At 33.6% G+C, this 16671-nt stretch overlaps 1 protein-coding gene across 1 annotated transcript in view; it reads left to right on the top strand.

The window, feature by feature from the left end:
• Positions 1-7056: 7056 nt before the first annotated feature.
• Positions 7057-16671, top strand: part of LOC140433264 (mesoderm induction early response protein 1-like) — a 47840-nt gene continuing 38225 nt past the window's right edge. Inside the window, exon 1 of the mRNA XM_072521298.1 lies at positions 7057-7196. The gene's annotated coding sequence lies outside the window, so the exon portion shown is untranslated. The remainder of the gene's footprint in view (positions 7197-16671) is intronic.

The raw sequence follows: 16671 nt of genomic DNA, 5'->3' as shown, positions 1-16671 counted from the left end.
TTCCCTGTGATTGGTGTGTTCAAGACCAAGTTGCCATTCCACTGTCATTTGATACAGTGATGTACTCGAGTTACTAACTATACTCTCTTTTTCGTTTTTAGTTTTTTATTTTTGAATTTCAAGTGCCAAATATGAACGAGGATCTGATAGCAATTGTGCAGCCCACTTCGGTATTGTGGGATAAGACCCACAGGCAATATCATAGTCGGCATGTTCTTGAAAAGTGGAAGAAGATAGCAACTTAATTTAGGACGACAGGTAATTAATATAAATGAGAATAATCAAAATAAAAGGTAAACAGTTATTGTAGAGGTCTATTCTAGTAGACTAGTTAAGTAACACTTTTTCAAAGTTATGTTGAAATTATCAAAATGTAAAATTTACTTTAGAAAGGATAGAATCTGATCATAAGTAACCTATGTAGAGTTATAAAATAATAATCAAAACTGTTCAAAGAGTTAATTAGGTTTAATCAATTTACAGCTGTATTATAAAGGTATTTTTACACATTAAATTGGCCTATCTTTCCAGCGCACTCTTAACGAAATAATTTACAAACTTTCTTCGTTGCTTTGTTTGCTGTCGCATTTCTTGATCTTATAATGTTGGTGAGGTTTGATCATGCTGGAGTAGATGAAATGTCTTTAAGGTCACCACAGAATCCATCCATATCAATAACTAAGTTATGTAAAATACAAACTACTTTAATAATCATCCGATGTAGATGGATTAGTTTCTATGCAAGTACATGGGATACGCCACTTGCAAATAATATTCTTAAAGCTCACTCGACGATTTTTGTAGCCCTTGACAATCTCTTATTAAATATCTCTTCCGCTAATATGCATAATAACTCACTTTTACAGATCTAGTATAAGGGTATAAACAAAACAAGTGGGTTGCAGTGGAGATGCAAGTCGCGGTCGCGGCCGGTGTACATGAATAGAAGAGAACAGTGCAGGTAAGTCTCGGTAGGGGTTTAGCGCGATGCCATCTAGGAGGTTTACATCGATGCTTTTAAAAATCTGATGAGTTTGTTTTGACATGGATGCCAACTGAGCGGTGTAAAAGGATGCTTCTCTGTGATTGGTGCGTTCAAGGCCAAGTTGGCATTTCCCTATCATTTGGTGCGCTATGGTACTCGAGTTGCTACCTAAAATCCCTTTTGCGTATTTAGTGCTAAATATGAACTCACTCAGCTCACTTCCGTATTGTCGGGTAAGACCCACAGCCAATATCATAACACACACATGCACACACACACACACACACACACGCACACACACAAACACACACACACACACACACACACACACAAACACACACATACACACACACACACACACACACACACACACACACACACACACACACACACACACACACACACACACACACAACACACACAGACAGGTAATTAATACAAATGAGAATAACCAAATAAAAGATAAACAGTTATTATAGAGGTCTATTATAGTAAACCAATTAAGTAAGACTTTTTCAAATTATAGTTGATTACCAGTTAGGCATAATAAGTTTATTAATAAAACGCAATTTACTTAAAAAAGGATAGAATCTGATAATAAATAATTAATGTAGAGTTGTAAAACAATCCAAACAGCTTAAAGAGTTAATCTTCTTCTTCTTCTTCTAATGGCGCTACAACCCTTTGTGAGTCTTGGCCTGCTTGGCCTTCACTTGGCCTGTTCTTCCATTCTGCTCTGTCGGATACTTTCCTTCGCCACTGCCTGATGTTCATGGTTTTAAGATCCCTCTCTACGCCGTCTATCCATCTTTTACGGGGCATTCCTCTTGTTCTGTTTCCTTGGGGCTTTCATCTCTGGACTACTTTTACAGCTCGATTATCTGGCATTCTTTCTAGGCGACCAAGCCAGTTTAGTCTTTGTGACTTTACAAATCTAACAATATCTGCGCTCTGCATTAGTTCATCCAGCTCGTGGTTCATTTTAATTCTCCACGCACCATCGCTGCATTGGGTTAGTCCAAATATCTTCCTTAGTATTTTTTGCTCAAATATTCTCAGTTGACTTTCATCAGTGGTTGAGAGGGTCCACGTTTCACATTCATATGTGACCACTGGTCTAATTACTGTTTTGTAGATTCTAAGCTTAGACTCACGATTCAGTATCTTACTTTTTATTAAGTCTTTGTATTTAAAGAGTTAATCCGGTTTAAGAAATTTATATATGTATTATAAAGGTATTTTTGCCTATCTTTCCAGCGCACTCTTAACGAAATAATTTACAAACTTTCTTCGTTGCTTTGTTTGCTGTCGCATTTCTTGATCTTTTAATGTTGGTGAGGTTTGATCATGCTGGAGTAGATGAAATGTTTTCAAGGTCACCAGAGAATCCATCGATATCAATAACTAGGTTATGTAAAATACAAACTGCCTTAATAATCATCCGATGTAGATGGATTAGTTTCTATGCAAGTACATAGGATACGCCACTTGTAAAAAAGATTCTAACAGCACACTCGACGATTTTTCTAGCCCTTGACAATCTTTTGTTAAATATCTCTTTAGCTTCGCCTGGTTTGTTTTTACCATAAGGTCTCATGAAGTCCTTTTTTAGTGGGTAAGCTACATATTTCTCACATGTGGAACTCTGATACGGAATCTATGTTTTCAAGTATGGGAAATTTATTATTTTCCAATAAACGACTAATTTAAGAGGCAGCAAACGTACCTCCGTCACTTTGTTTCCCATATCCTCCAATATTAATACACACAAACTTGTAATGGTTATCAGCTACTGCTTGCAAAATAATAGAAAATAAATATTTGTTATTAAAATACATAGAGCCAAAATGAGTGTGACGCTTTATTCTGCAATGCTCTTCATCAATAATATCAATGCAGTTTGAAAAGTTCCAAACTTCATTCAACGATGCGCTGAAGTAGATGGTGCAGGCATGTGAAGAGGTTGCAAAACCTGCCAGAAATACTTGTAAACGGTTTTCACTATAGCAGCTACAGTTGATGCGAAATACATTAAATTTAAATTTGCTACTAATATTTTTTTATTTCCAGATAAACAAAGCAGATATATCTGGAAAAATCTTCGTCAAGTATTTGGGAAGCAGCTAAGAAAGACCTTAAAGTCAGGATCAGCTGCTTCAGACGAGCCCTCTTCTAACTAATCTATAGTAAGTATACCATTAAATTCATTACAAATTCTACTTATAGCTAACTGTTGGCCATAGAGTGTACGATGGAATCCAATTTGAAAAATATCTGAACTACGCTTAGCTCTTGTAGGTATCAGATAATTCACAGACCTAGAAGTTCCTGGGCAATCTTTTGAACTATTACATAATTTATATAGAAAACATATACCCTAATAAGTAGTTCTTCTGTCCTTAAGAAGGAGGATATTGAAAAGACATTGCAATTACGTAAAATCAATTTGATCATGGGGAATATTCATTTTATAAGCAATAGTCCTTAGAAACTGTCTCGGAATTCTTTCCATTGTAGTAACATACACATCACTATATGGAGTCCACATAGTTGATGCATATTCCAGAATACCACGTACTAAAGAAGAATAAAGAATTTCCAAGCAGTAGATGTTAAATTTGAATTCCATTCTGCAACAACAGTCAGAGCCAGTTACGTTCTTTCTCTGATTGTGGCATTAAATTTGCCGTTGATTAACATGACAGGTCATCCTCAAGCCCAGGATATGATCCTTGTTTCCTTTGAATCTAGCTATCTTCCCATCCACGACTAGATTCCACCAGAGAGGAGATAAGACTCCTCCTGCTGAAACAAGCAAGCAGCAAGTATCCCCCAGTAAAGTTTTAGACGAATCGCCCTCAAGAAATCAAACTAGCATCACCTTTTGGTTTTCCAGAACGTACTTCACTCTCTGTACTAGATGGTATTGTGTTGTTTCCGTAGAGAATTCTACTCGATACACGTACCTTTTCTGACGTATTGTACTTTCAATCAATACACCATCCTCAATGTGCCTATCGAACAGTTTTTCTAGAGTTTTTACGAGTGACATATCCGTCTCAGAAACTCAGTTTTTTAACATTCGGTTTTGCCAGGTTTGGGGATAAAAGCCATACTTAAAAACCTTTATAATTTTGGTATGCAACAAGTTCTAAGTTAGCCTGTAGCAATTTTGCTAGCAAATCACTACATGTAATCAACTACTCGTGAAGAATGCGACGATTTTAAAGTCTCGTGATGCTTTCTCACAACGGACACTAAAACGAAGACACTTAAATCATCCTAGGCGTTCTAACCCATATCTAGCTAGAATTCACTTCACTGAATATATGAGTACCTACCTAAGCGTTATAACAAACCATACCACAATAGCGACTGAAGCTGATAACCAGACCGAAAACTCTACGTTCTGTGCGCTATGACATCAGTATCAATAAAAAAAATTTACAGGGACTTTATGGGATTGAATTAAGAGGGTTTGCGACACCATATCATATCAGAACATATCAGACGTTATCACTTAGAAAATACTAGTAACAAGGACATAACATGCATCCGTTACTTGATATTATGTATAGTAAATTATAAATAAACGTTTTAAAAAAATTGTTTCATTGTATTTTTCTGGTAACTTTTTTAAACATTATAATATTGGGGACACAAAGGATTCCGTTTATTATTATTTCCAGTATTTCAACATTTTCGATGTTATATTACATATTGCATAATATTATAATGTATCCAACAAATATACAGGGTGTCCCATAATTAATTGGACATTAGCTAATGGGTGATAGCTGACATCAAAATAAAGCGTTTGAGCTCAAATTGCTTAGGCAAAATGTTGCTAGTTTTCGTTCTACAGGTTGATTCATTAATATTTTTTTATATTATTTTTAGTGATATATTGAAAACTATTTAACCGATTTAAGTGAAATTTGGTATCTTGCTATTATTTAGTATGCTTAGCTTACAATAGCGCATCCTAAACATTGGTTCAGTAATGTGGGTATAATTTTTTTGCCCGCCCTGTATAAACATTCTAGGAAAAAAAACATGAAATAACATTCAATTCTACACAAAAAGGTATTCCCGTTTCAAATCAAAAAAGTACACCGTTTTCGAAATAAACCCTTTTTTTTTAGAGACGTGCATAATATGAAAAACATTTACAAAAACTTATGTAAATTCAAACATTATTCAAAAGGTTTTAAATACCACTGAATATTAAATGTATTAGTACTAGATAATTTTTGCACACAAAATACATATGATTGAAACAATTAATGTTATTAAACCTTTTACACAGTAACAAATTTAAGAAAAATCAGAAATTAAATTAAATTAAACAATGTAAACAAGTAAATATAAAACAATTGACAAAGTGAATAATTCAAAACAAAACGAAAAAAAATACAATAAGTGTTCAAAATGTTCACCATTAGATAAACTACATAATCTAAATCTTTTGTGTAAGTTTTGTCTTGTTTTAAATAATGTTTTTCTTTGGGCCCTACTTACGTTAACTCCCTCTACAATATTTTGCCATAACTCTTGACGGTTATTTATTTTTTTTTATAAACAAGTAACTTTAGGTAGCCCTACAAGTGAAAGTCTAGGCGATTTAGTTCGGGACTGCGTGCTGGCCATGGTTATACACTACCTTCACCAATCCAATTTAATCTAGATAATTTCTAACTTCTAGGCTATAATGTGGTGGTGCACCGTCATGCATGTACAAAGAGTTACGTTTCAAATTTAGAGGTATGTCTTCTAAAAGAGTTGGTAAATCTTCTCTCAAAAATTTGTATACGTTACTCCGCCAAGCCTAGTTGGTAATTCGAATGGTCCTACAGTACAATCCACAAATATGCCACACCGGATATTTATGGAAAACTCATGTTGAAAATGATGTTCTTAAAGTGCATGAGAATTTTCTGTCGCATAGGTGTGGCTGTTGCGCCAGTTAAACACACCTCTTCTAGTAAATTTGGCTTCATCGGTTAATAAAATTTTATTTTAAAACATTGGATCGTCTAAATGCCGCCCTATCATAAACTGACTAAATCGGAGCCTTGCTGGAAAATCCTGTGGTAAAAGATTCTGTTCTATACTGGATTAAAACGATACGGATATAGATTTTCTGTCCGTATTAATCTTGACACCGTAGATTTGCTTATACCATTGACCGCAGAAACAAGCCTAGTACTGGTTTCTGGATCTTCTGCAACATACACAACTATTCGCATCAATTACTCTCGGTCTTCCAGCATTCCTGTTTTTGAGTTGAAATGATCCGGTTTCGCCTAATCTGTCGAACAATGATCTAATACTTTTATGGTGTGGTTACTTCTATTGCGATAAAGTTCGAAATAGCGTTGAGCTGCTTTACGAGAACAAAAATTTTCCTGGGCATACAGACAGATCATATCGCGCATTTCTACATTAGAAAATTCACTATAACGTGGCATTTTACCTTTATCTTAAGTGGTTTATAAAAAACTTAATAGCACTTTGACAAATAATGACTCGCACTGCACTTTGACAACTAATAATAAATAAATTCGTAGTTACGTCTTGACGTTGCCATTAAGTTCAAAGCATACCTAGGTACCTGCTTGTTTTGCAAAAAATTAAATACAGACACGCGTATCATTAACAAAATACGTTTATTTCGAAAACGGTGTACTTTTTAAATTTGAAACAGGAATACCTTTTTCGTGTAGAATTGAATGTGTAAAACTAATATTATTTTCATATTTAGCATACTAAATAAAAGCAACATACCAAATTTCACTTAAATCGGTTGAATAGTTTTCAATTTATCCCTAAAAATAAAAAAAAATAATAATAATGAATCACCCTGTAGAACGAAAACTAGCAACATTTTGGCTAAGCAATTTGAGCTCAAACGCTTGATTTTGATGTCAGCTATCACCCATTAGCTAATTTCCAATTAATTATGGGACACCCTGTAGAACCTGAAAAAATTCATAATAATATAATGAATTTCTAAGCCGCCTCTGTATTGTTTGGGTTAGTGAATCATTATTTCCGATATTTTAGTAGGTACAATATTTCAGTACGAGAGTTACTAAAACGTGAATCATTCCTACATCGACATTCGATTTAAACTTGCTCTTGTTAGTAAACAAATGTCAGTGCAAAGGTTTTTGTGGTTGTTTATGTCGAGATAAAATTTACAGTACAGGTAAGTGTTGATAAAAACCTACAAAACATCAAGTAGATAAAAACTGAATTTGTAAGTTCGTTTAATTTGTATTGTTTACGGGATACTTTTATAGTTTTATATTTATAGCATTTGATTCTCGGTGTTACACATACTTTCATTTGTTCTACTTATAGGAGCACTAAACAAAATAATAAAATTCCTATGTTTAGAGTACGAGCCGGAGTTTCTGGATAATGTTTATATCAAGGTTGTCTGAAGTACCTAATTGAAAATTTGTCCATCCGTGATGTGTGTTACAGCAGGTTCCTTTTTTTATTAGTCAGTAAAACTTAATTCTTTTTTGTTTATTTTTACGATACATCCAGGGTCACAAAGCTTCTGTTTTATTCACATTGTTCTTTTAGGGACTTGTCAATGATTTCATCCCGTGGTATAGCACTGATAAAACATAACATCTCCTAAGCCGTAAGAGTTTAATTAGATTGTCATAACCTCTCTACTTGGCGATCTTATAATTTTATCGTATTTAACGATCAGATTATTTTCGTTAGGTATCGTAACATCAATTAGTGTATTTCGTCTATAATAGAAGCCACAGTTAGAATGCAGTGCAGGTAAGATAGGCAATGTATTTCTTATGGGAGAACGGCCGACCACGTTGCCGGTTTGCCCCGAGAGGCGCACCAGGACCGGATCTAAGAATCATAGCACTGGAATATACGCTATCACAACAATTGCCTACAGTTAGTTGTATAAAAGACTATTATTATTGTTTCAACTAAAGCATGAATCAATTATCGATGTATAAATAAGAGAGTTACATTGTCGAACTGAACAATAACATGAAGAAAAATACAATAAAAAAGTAAAATATATCAAAAACTCATTGTCGATAGCTTATCTACATTTATCAATTATTAATAGCTTTCATTGTATACACATTCTTTGGAAAATAAAAATCATTATAAAGTCATTAGAAGAAGCGTATCAGTTTTAATCTCCATTGTCCACCCTAAGTAAACATGTCTGTTTGTCGATTTGGGTACTGGTCATTAGACCAAAAACTATGAAAGCTCAGTTCCATTTCATTTTTGCAAGCGGATGAAAGTACCTACATCATGGAGCCGTTGCCAGTATCTGTCGTGAATTTCAAAAAGGGTATGACTCTTAGTGTGCAAGTAAAACGTGTGGTAATGTATTGAACTATCATCTGGACTTAAAAAATGGTGACAGCTTGGCTATTACTGTGGAAGAAGTTTCGAAGTTTTGCAAAATTTATGACATCCTTGAACACGCCCAGCAAGGCGAACTAAAATCGGTACAAAAAGGAAGAAAAAAGTTTCGAGACCAATTTACGTGAGAATACTTACGATGAGGGAGTGAAATCTTAAATTAAGTAGAAATGTCCATGATTTTTTTTAAACATACCACCAACCGTCGAAAGCATAATGAACAGAGTGAAGGATGATGAGGACCTACCAGGTTTATTAAAAACCACATTTCGTAGGCTACTAAACGACATGGGTTTTGAATATGGTAAAAGAGGTCGAGATTCGATAATAATGGAAAGAAAAGATATCATATAAGAAAGCTCCAACCCAAAGAGGTCCTCGGTTTGTTCTTCTTCATGCTGGAAGCAAAACTGGTTTTTGCGAAAACGTTTGAGAAAACGTTAATTCCAAACTTGCCGAAAGGCAAAGAAAACGTTGTCGGTTTGGATAACTCGTCATACCACTACTGTAAATTTGATTTCCCAAAAAATTATGAAACAAACGGCAAATCAAGGATTGGCTAATCAAAAAGAACATTTTCTTCAAAGAAGATTAGCTAAAAAGTGAATTACTCTATACTGCAGCCGCATTTAGAAATGAGTACAAGTACAAAATTGAAACACTTTTCGAAAAAATATGCCGTTAAGATTTTGAGACTGCCGGCTTACCATTGCGAGATGACAACGTCAATTTTAAAGAAAAAGCGGTAGAACGGTTCATAAAAGAAGCTTACCAACGCGTATCTAAAGAGCAGTGGCATAATTATGTGAACCACATCAAGAAAGTAAAAGAAAAAATGTTTTCGGTGGACAATTTGCAGAAAGATATTGAACCGGTGATAATAAAGGAGATGATTCATAGGATAAGGACGATTTAGATATGGATTGCGATTAGTATTAATTAACGAGAAATATCTCAGATTTAATGCTCATTCGTTTTTTTAGTACTGTACGTACAGTACATTTCAGTTATGATCTACTTGTATATTTTATGTACATATTTATCGTGTCGTATAGGGTAAACTACTTGCATTTTTTTTTGATATATATATATATATATATATATATATATATATATATATATATACGAGGTATTAGATATTTTATGTATGGAGGCATTTTTTATGGAATTAATTTGTTTTGTTTTTATTTATTCTCTTATTTAACTCATTTAATTAATGGGTAAAGATTTTTTAAACGAAGTGCGTACGGTCCTGATTTCTCAGTCTATCGCCAAACTACCACACACCTACCACTGTGTGGACATGAGTGGGATCGCTGCGCGCCGTAAGACCAACACTGCATTCTAACTTGTACTATAGTTATACCTATATAACTTATAGTTAGTTTATTAACTAGTATGAGATCCGGTTTCTTATGAGCTACTAGTTGGTCCTTGAGCATAGTACAGCCCCAGTAAGCTTTTAGTTTTCAGATTCAAGCATACTTTCAGGGATGTATTGGTAATGATTGGTTTGGCAAAGTCACAGTTTGTTGGCTAATTCTTAATGTAGAAGCTTTCCTGTTTCTGAAAATAGGACCTTAAATTAGCAATCTGATTTTTTAATTGCCCACATAATTATATTCATAAGTCCTCTTCCCCCTAGATACTGCTTTAATGTTGTTGTCTCTACTGTACGTTGTGAATGATGTTTTTGTGTCTGTTTGAGTATCCTGTCTTTCTGCTGAAGACTCTCTATATCTATTTTGGACCATTTTACAATACTTAATAAGTAGCTAAGCGCGGAATAAACAATTTAAACAATTTTTGAAGGGAACTTCTATGCTGGCGTTGTATTACTTTTTCCTCTATAGAAGATTATCTATTCACTACTCTTGATCAATTTGTTTCTAGTCGTCATATATTTTGAGCAGATTTAAATTACAAATTTTATAAAAAATAACTAACAAAATTCAGACATTAAATGAGAAGTAAGAAATTAAAAAAATATCTGTCAAGAAAAAATTCGATTCTATTAAAAAGATTGTCAAAACTTAAAAGTCATAAACGTTATCCAATTAATAACAATATTGGATTATCTGTTCAAATTTTTTTGACACTTTTTATTGAGCACTACTGAGTCTCCGAATAGAGGGTTGCTTAGATCAGAATCTGCTGATCATCTCCCTTCTGTCAGGGAGGATGTTGTGCAGGAGGGTGGCTGCGAATTGGATTAGCACTTTCATGTTTGCTGTCATTTTTGCGGGATTAATCCTCCTTTCAGCAAGAAGAGGGTTGGGTCTAGGACCATGCTAGGTGTGTACCCTGGCAATTTGGACATTTCAGATTTTTAAGTAGGATACAGTCTGGACTTTTGTGCTTGCCACTTCTGCAATTAGTGAAAGATTTTGTGTACATTGACAGCATTGAATGCAATATTTGGAGGGTGGACAGAAGATACTTGGAGAGTAAGGAGCTTGTCAGGGTCTAGTCAAGCCATCTATGCAGATGTCATTGGTCAGAGCGTCCGTGAAGTATTCCTTGAAGAAGAGAGTCGAGGAACTTTCGGACTAGCTTGGTGGGTTTCATTTTTTTGGAAATGATTCGATGCAACGATTTGAAGCAGTCCATTTCAGTGAGGCTTTCGGTTGATTCCACGATTGTTATGGCTCGATCGATATCTGTTTCGACGAAATTGAAAGTTGACGGCTTCCATGTGTTGGTTTTAGTGTTTTTGGAAGGAAATCTTGAGCTTTTAGGCGCTATTGTGACATTTAGATCCCCCGTTTTGTTTTATCATCTCTTGATTATATCTTTCACATCCAAAGTTTTCGATGTCTCGACATAGGCCAAGCAATCTTTGCGAACAATTTTAAGGTTGCGCCGTGACACCCTTCAGAAGCCCCTGGGTAATAAACAGTTAGAATAGCTTCCTCTGGGTATCATAAGTTTGTGAAATATTTAAAATTTTATAGAAGAAGCGTCGCGGTCGCTTCTCAGAACTGGCTTGCGTCTTTGCGATTGTTGTAGATTCAAAATTGGTTGATGATGATGGGGGCTTTTAAGGTTAAGCCAACCAGTAAGTGTGAATGCGGGGTCATGTTTGTTGCCATTCGATAGATTTTTAAAAAGTATTAACCCATTAATGCCCACCGCCAAAAGAGAAACTAAAAATACCTAAATTCTTTAGGAGTTGCTTTTAATTATGATCATAATTATATAAAAAAATATTTGGTACATTTTTTAAATTTGTTTTTTGAAAAAAAAAAATGGTGTACCCAAGCAGGTACATTGGGACAATCAGTATAAAATATATAAAATATAATTGTATATAACCCGTAGAAATAACGAACATAAAAATGCATACAGACCAAGGAAACATTTATTAAAAATACATACATATACATAAAAAACACATTATTAAAAATGAGTGAAATATTTTAAAACACTTCCTCTGCTCAGTGCAAAGAGTTACATTGCATTTTTCACACATCCATCTAACTCTCATATGGCATTGGCAACATCTTCGAGGGTTCGTAGTTCTTTTAGGAAAATGGCCATCAGGAGTATCCAGTATACTCTTTTGCAACGAACCAAATGGTTTGATTGATGTGGATCGTCTTTGTATGGCTTTGTTGAAAGCTCTGCTGTAATGGCGGACAATATTTCTTTGAAATACTAGCAAATCTATTTTGTCATTTTCATTTGTAATCCTATATAGTTTCCACGCATTGACAACTGTCACATTTAACATATGGGTAAATAGTACCCACCACCATTTTTTTCCATGTATGTCGATTGTGTAATTATTTACCCCTTGATCGAGTAAGTCCATACCGTCCATTGAATTGTAGTATTTGAATAACTAAGGTTGTGACACAGCTACTTTTTCTTTTTGTTTTGTACACCAACGCTTCACATGTGCAAGGGGCTCTGTGGTATCGTAATTGGTACCCATGGTTACAGCACTGTTGTCGTTCCATCTTAAAAATAATATAGCACTTTCTTCATCCTAGCAATGATCATAATATCCACTATATTTTCTCTTCATCTCTTTGCCTTGTATAAAAGGACATTTTTTGATACGATTATCACGAACTGTGCCTGTAGCTCTGATACTTCTTTGTTTCAATGTCGAAAAATAATATGTGATTAGTTGGAACTGTAATAATACTCAGAAGATCTAAAACCACTTGTGATCCTAGTGGCAGTTTAGACTTTTTCGGTTTCATCTGTTCTTCGTTAGCTGAAGGCTTAGCTCCGCAGTACGTATCAAAAGCATAACAGTAGCCAGTAGAACTGCACAATATCCAATCCTTGCAACCAAAACGTACGGGCTTTGATTTGATGAATTGCTTTGCCGAATGGTGGCCAAAGTATTTGACCATTGCGTCATCGATGGATAAATTTTCATGAAAAATGCCCCATTGTTGAAACTTAGCGTTCAGTAAATTCATAAGCGGTCGTAATTTAGACATTTTATCAATTTTGTTGAATTTAGTATTGTCTGTCAAATGTACAGTATACTCCCTTTATAACGAACACGGTTATTACGAGGTTTCGCTTATAACGAGGTACATTAGATGTCCCGTGAAATTTCTATTGAACAATAACCCTTTATAGCGAGGTAAATTTGCTTATAACGAGAAAAAATAAGATTGAAAAACGTGTTTTTTACGATTTGGCCCGGTCGTAGCTATAAATAAATACCCTTTTTAACTGCGGGCCGCCCGCAATAAACTTCTTACAATTTATGATTCTTAGTCGGAAATGTAAAATTTATGATTCACAAGTGTCATTGTATTGGGTTGACCATTCACACGTGTTTTAAAGGTTGTCAGAAACTTTAATCCAAGGACAAAACGCAAATGAAGAAGCATAAAACTGTTTCACATCTTTAGAAAATATGATAGATAGAATACTGGACAATTTAAAGCAGTCAAAAATGACAAAATAACTTTATACGCTTTATACATATTTAAAGAATACAGATTTTTTGTTTTAACGTATATCATTGACAGTAAAAGTAAACAACTCTTTTTTGTTTTAATGCATTTCATTGACAATAAAAGTAAACAACTTTGTTTTAAAAACGCATTCAAACAATATTTATTAGCATCTTATATTGCTCCGAATGGCTTCACTATAGAAATTTAATATTTTAGAAAACTACATATTCATATGTATGCACAGTATTATTGTTGTTGGATATAACGAGATCCGCTTATAACGAGGTAATTAGTCTGACATTTCAGTTCTCGTTATAGAGGGAGTCTACTGTATTACTTTTTAATTTCTGTAAACCTATTTCTGCTCATTGCGTTGGAAATAAATGGAACATTCAGATCTTCATCCAAATTCCAATACATCCTTTTACTCGGTAATTTATGGTACCCGGTAATAAGAAGAATTCCAACAAAAATTTTGATCTCATCTTTCGTAATTATAAAATGATGATTACTGGAGGCTACTGGAGATTATTGTAGACACCATTTGGGATCTGTGGGGTTCTTTAGTAAGTTCTTTTTTGGAAGTTTGTTAGCTGTCAGTTCCCTCTTTGATGATTTTATTCGTTTGTACAATGGAATGATATCATCTGTTTCATCCGAGTCATCTCTATTATCAAAATCATCGTAGTTAGGATCATCCACCGTTCTATAGTCATCCTCATCTTCGGACTCGTCAATAATAACTTCAAGTTCTCCAGGAACATCGTTAGGAATTTGCGTTGTTATCAAGTCATCTTCATCAAACTCCTCCTCATCCGGTTGGTAGTCAACGTGTGGTGGAATTATTACCAGATCTATTTCAGCACTATTTGTAATAGCTACACTTTCAATATCATTTACAGCTGCTGCAAGCGTTTGATACCTTTTTCCATAAAATGCAGACGTGGTTATTTCAGGAAGACTCATCGTAGAATTTCAGACCTAAAAAATATATATTATATTGTATACCCTTTTTCTCAATGTACCCAAGCAGGTACAAAGAAGTTTAGGTTGTTAAATCTCCGAGGTAAAACAAAATATGTGATAAAATTATATATTCACTCAATATTCTTACACATATAATAAAACAAATTTCAGGCATGCAACAAAATAAATTCATGAATACTGAATGTTATTGATAAAACTGTTTACGTACCATAATTTAACCCCAAATCACAACTGCAAAGGCTTTTTCAAAGTGCTGTATCTTAGAACCACGCGAAATAATAAAGTAATCTGTTACACCGTCTGAGAGATGAAACTATGCAGATACGTCTTGTGTCCCAGATATTGAGATTTTCAACCATAGATGGCGTCAGCAGAAAATTATATTTGTCGTACGCAGGTACGCTGGGCGTTAATAGGTTAAACACGGGTTTTTAGTTTTTTTACTTTAAAATGTATTTCTCGAGATATTAAACTGTTTTCATAATTTTCCTAGTTATCACGATAAATAGTTTTTTTTTTATTTTTAACTTTTAAATAAAAGTTACTTATTTTTTTATGACAAATCCAAATCTGTAATAAAAAAATTGGTGTTTCCATTTAAGATAATTTATTTTACTTATATATATATACTTTATATATTTACTTTAATTTTAAATAAAGCATAAGAATGCAACAGATATTTGACGACAATAACCAGATCATTTATGCCTTTGGAAGGTTATGAACAAAGATTAATAATACTGACAAGAGCCAGTGTTATCAGAAAGTTACTTAAAGAAGAAGTAGGTACATATATCTTCAATTTAACTCCTAAATACCCTTATTTTCGTATTTTTCTTGACACTTGGTATTTTATTTAGAAATAAGTGACCTATTTATTATTAATTGAAATATTTCTTTACAGTTACCACTTGAATAATTGTTATTCTAATTCGATGCAGTGGTTAAGTCATTTCGAATAAAAGCCCAGCATATAGATAACTATTTATCTATATGCTAAAGACAATTAATAATAAAATCATGCTTTATCCATTCCAGGTCAATAATCCGTGGGTGTATTCTCGACCATACTCGTACTCATGTCTTAATCGCATATGTTCGATCTGAATTGTATTCTTAATAGCTTTATTAAGTTATTGACAGCGTGTCTTTGAAAAATTCATTTATAAAGAGAGATATTGTTATGGGCAGACAGTCGACACTTTCAGATCAGATATATTCGAGTTAATTAGGTGCACTGCCACTGTCACTTGACATTCTTTTAAGATTTATCACACTTTAATATCTTGCTGCATGTTAGGTCCGAACTGAAGGGACAGATAGGGTTGGTTGGTTGGCGACACATATTTTATGAACCAAAACAAAAACGAAAGCTTCACAAATTATATTTTCATATAACAAAACTATAATATACTTCTTTAATTTTGTTTTGATTTAAAATTGTACTCGTCTAACTACTAAAAGAATAATTCGCCACCTGATATGAAAAACATTGTAACTCACTTTTGATTGGTTTAGAGGAGAGTGATTTAAAAAAATTTCCACTTTTTATTTTTTTTCTTCATCAGTTTTAATATTTTTTGTAGTTTTCTGAATCCATATTTTATAACTTTTCTTCAGCTTCTCACTTTCACGACCTCATTGTTGTTAAAATTACTGGTCCTGATTTAGGTCAAGTTACAATACCAAGTTTTTCAAGAATTTTAGGTGAAGATCATTATAAGTGATTTATACAATGATATTTCACCAAAGTATGTTTCTTTGACTAGGTGCATATAAATGGTAACTAATGGGTATATGTATTAAAATATAGAGATTATTATTAGTTTTTTTATTAATTTTACCTTAACGTGATTTTTTTTACTCAACCAAGTATCTAAGAATTTACATCATACATACTAACAAGAAGTAAATAAAATAATATCTGTTAGATTTATTTATTACGAAATGAGCATTTATAAATTATAAAACAGTTTATAATATTTTCCTAACAATAACCTTCGGCAGATCCAATATCAAAGACTTATTATACACTTTAATCTTCCTTCTATAATAAAAAGATACCTCTTATTGGGGTGTAGTTATTTTTTTTGCAAATCAAAGCAGGCAGTTACAACTATTGCTGTTTTCTTAGAAACCTCTTTATCACAATTTTTAGCTTCATATGCACCACATTTGTTTGCAATCTCTCTCTTTCTTTAATTCTGAATACCCGGAGAGTGTAGTGGTCATCGTAATGTTGTGTATTGACCGTCTCTAAAGATCTATGTCTCTGAACATTTTTTTTAACTCATGCGTATGTCTTTTGCATATGCCTATAATTTGATCGATCCATCTTGTTGGAGA

This window comes from Diabrotica undecimpunctata, chromosome 2 (genome assembly GCF_040954645.1).
Source record: "Diabrotica undecimpunctata isolate CICGRU chromosome 2, icDiaUnde3, whole genome shotgun sequence".
Lineage (NCBI taxonomy): Eukaryota > Metazoa > Arthropoda > Insecta > Coleoptera > Chrysomelidae > Diabrotica > Diabrotica undecimpunctata.
This window is presented reverse-complemented; position numbering and strand designations above follow the sequence as displayed.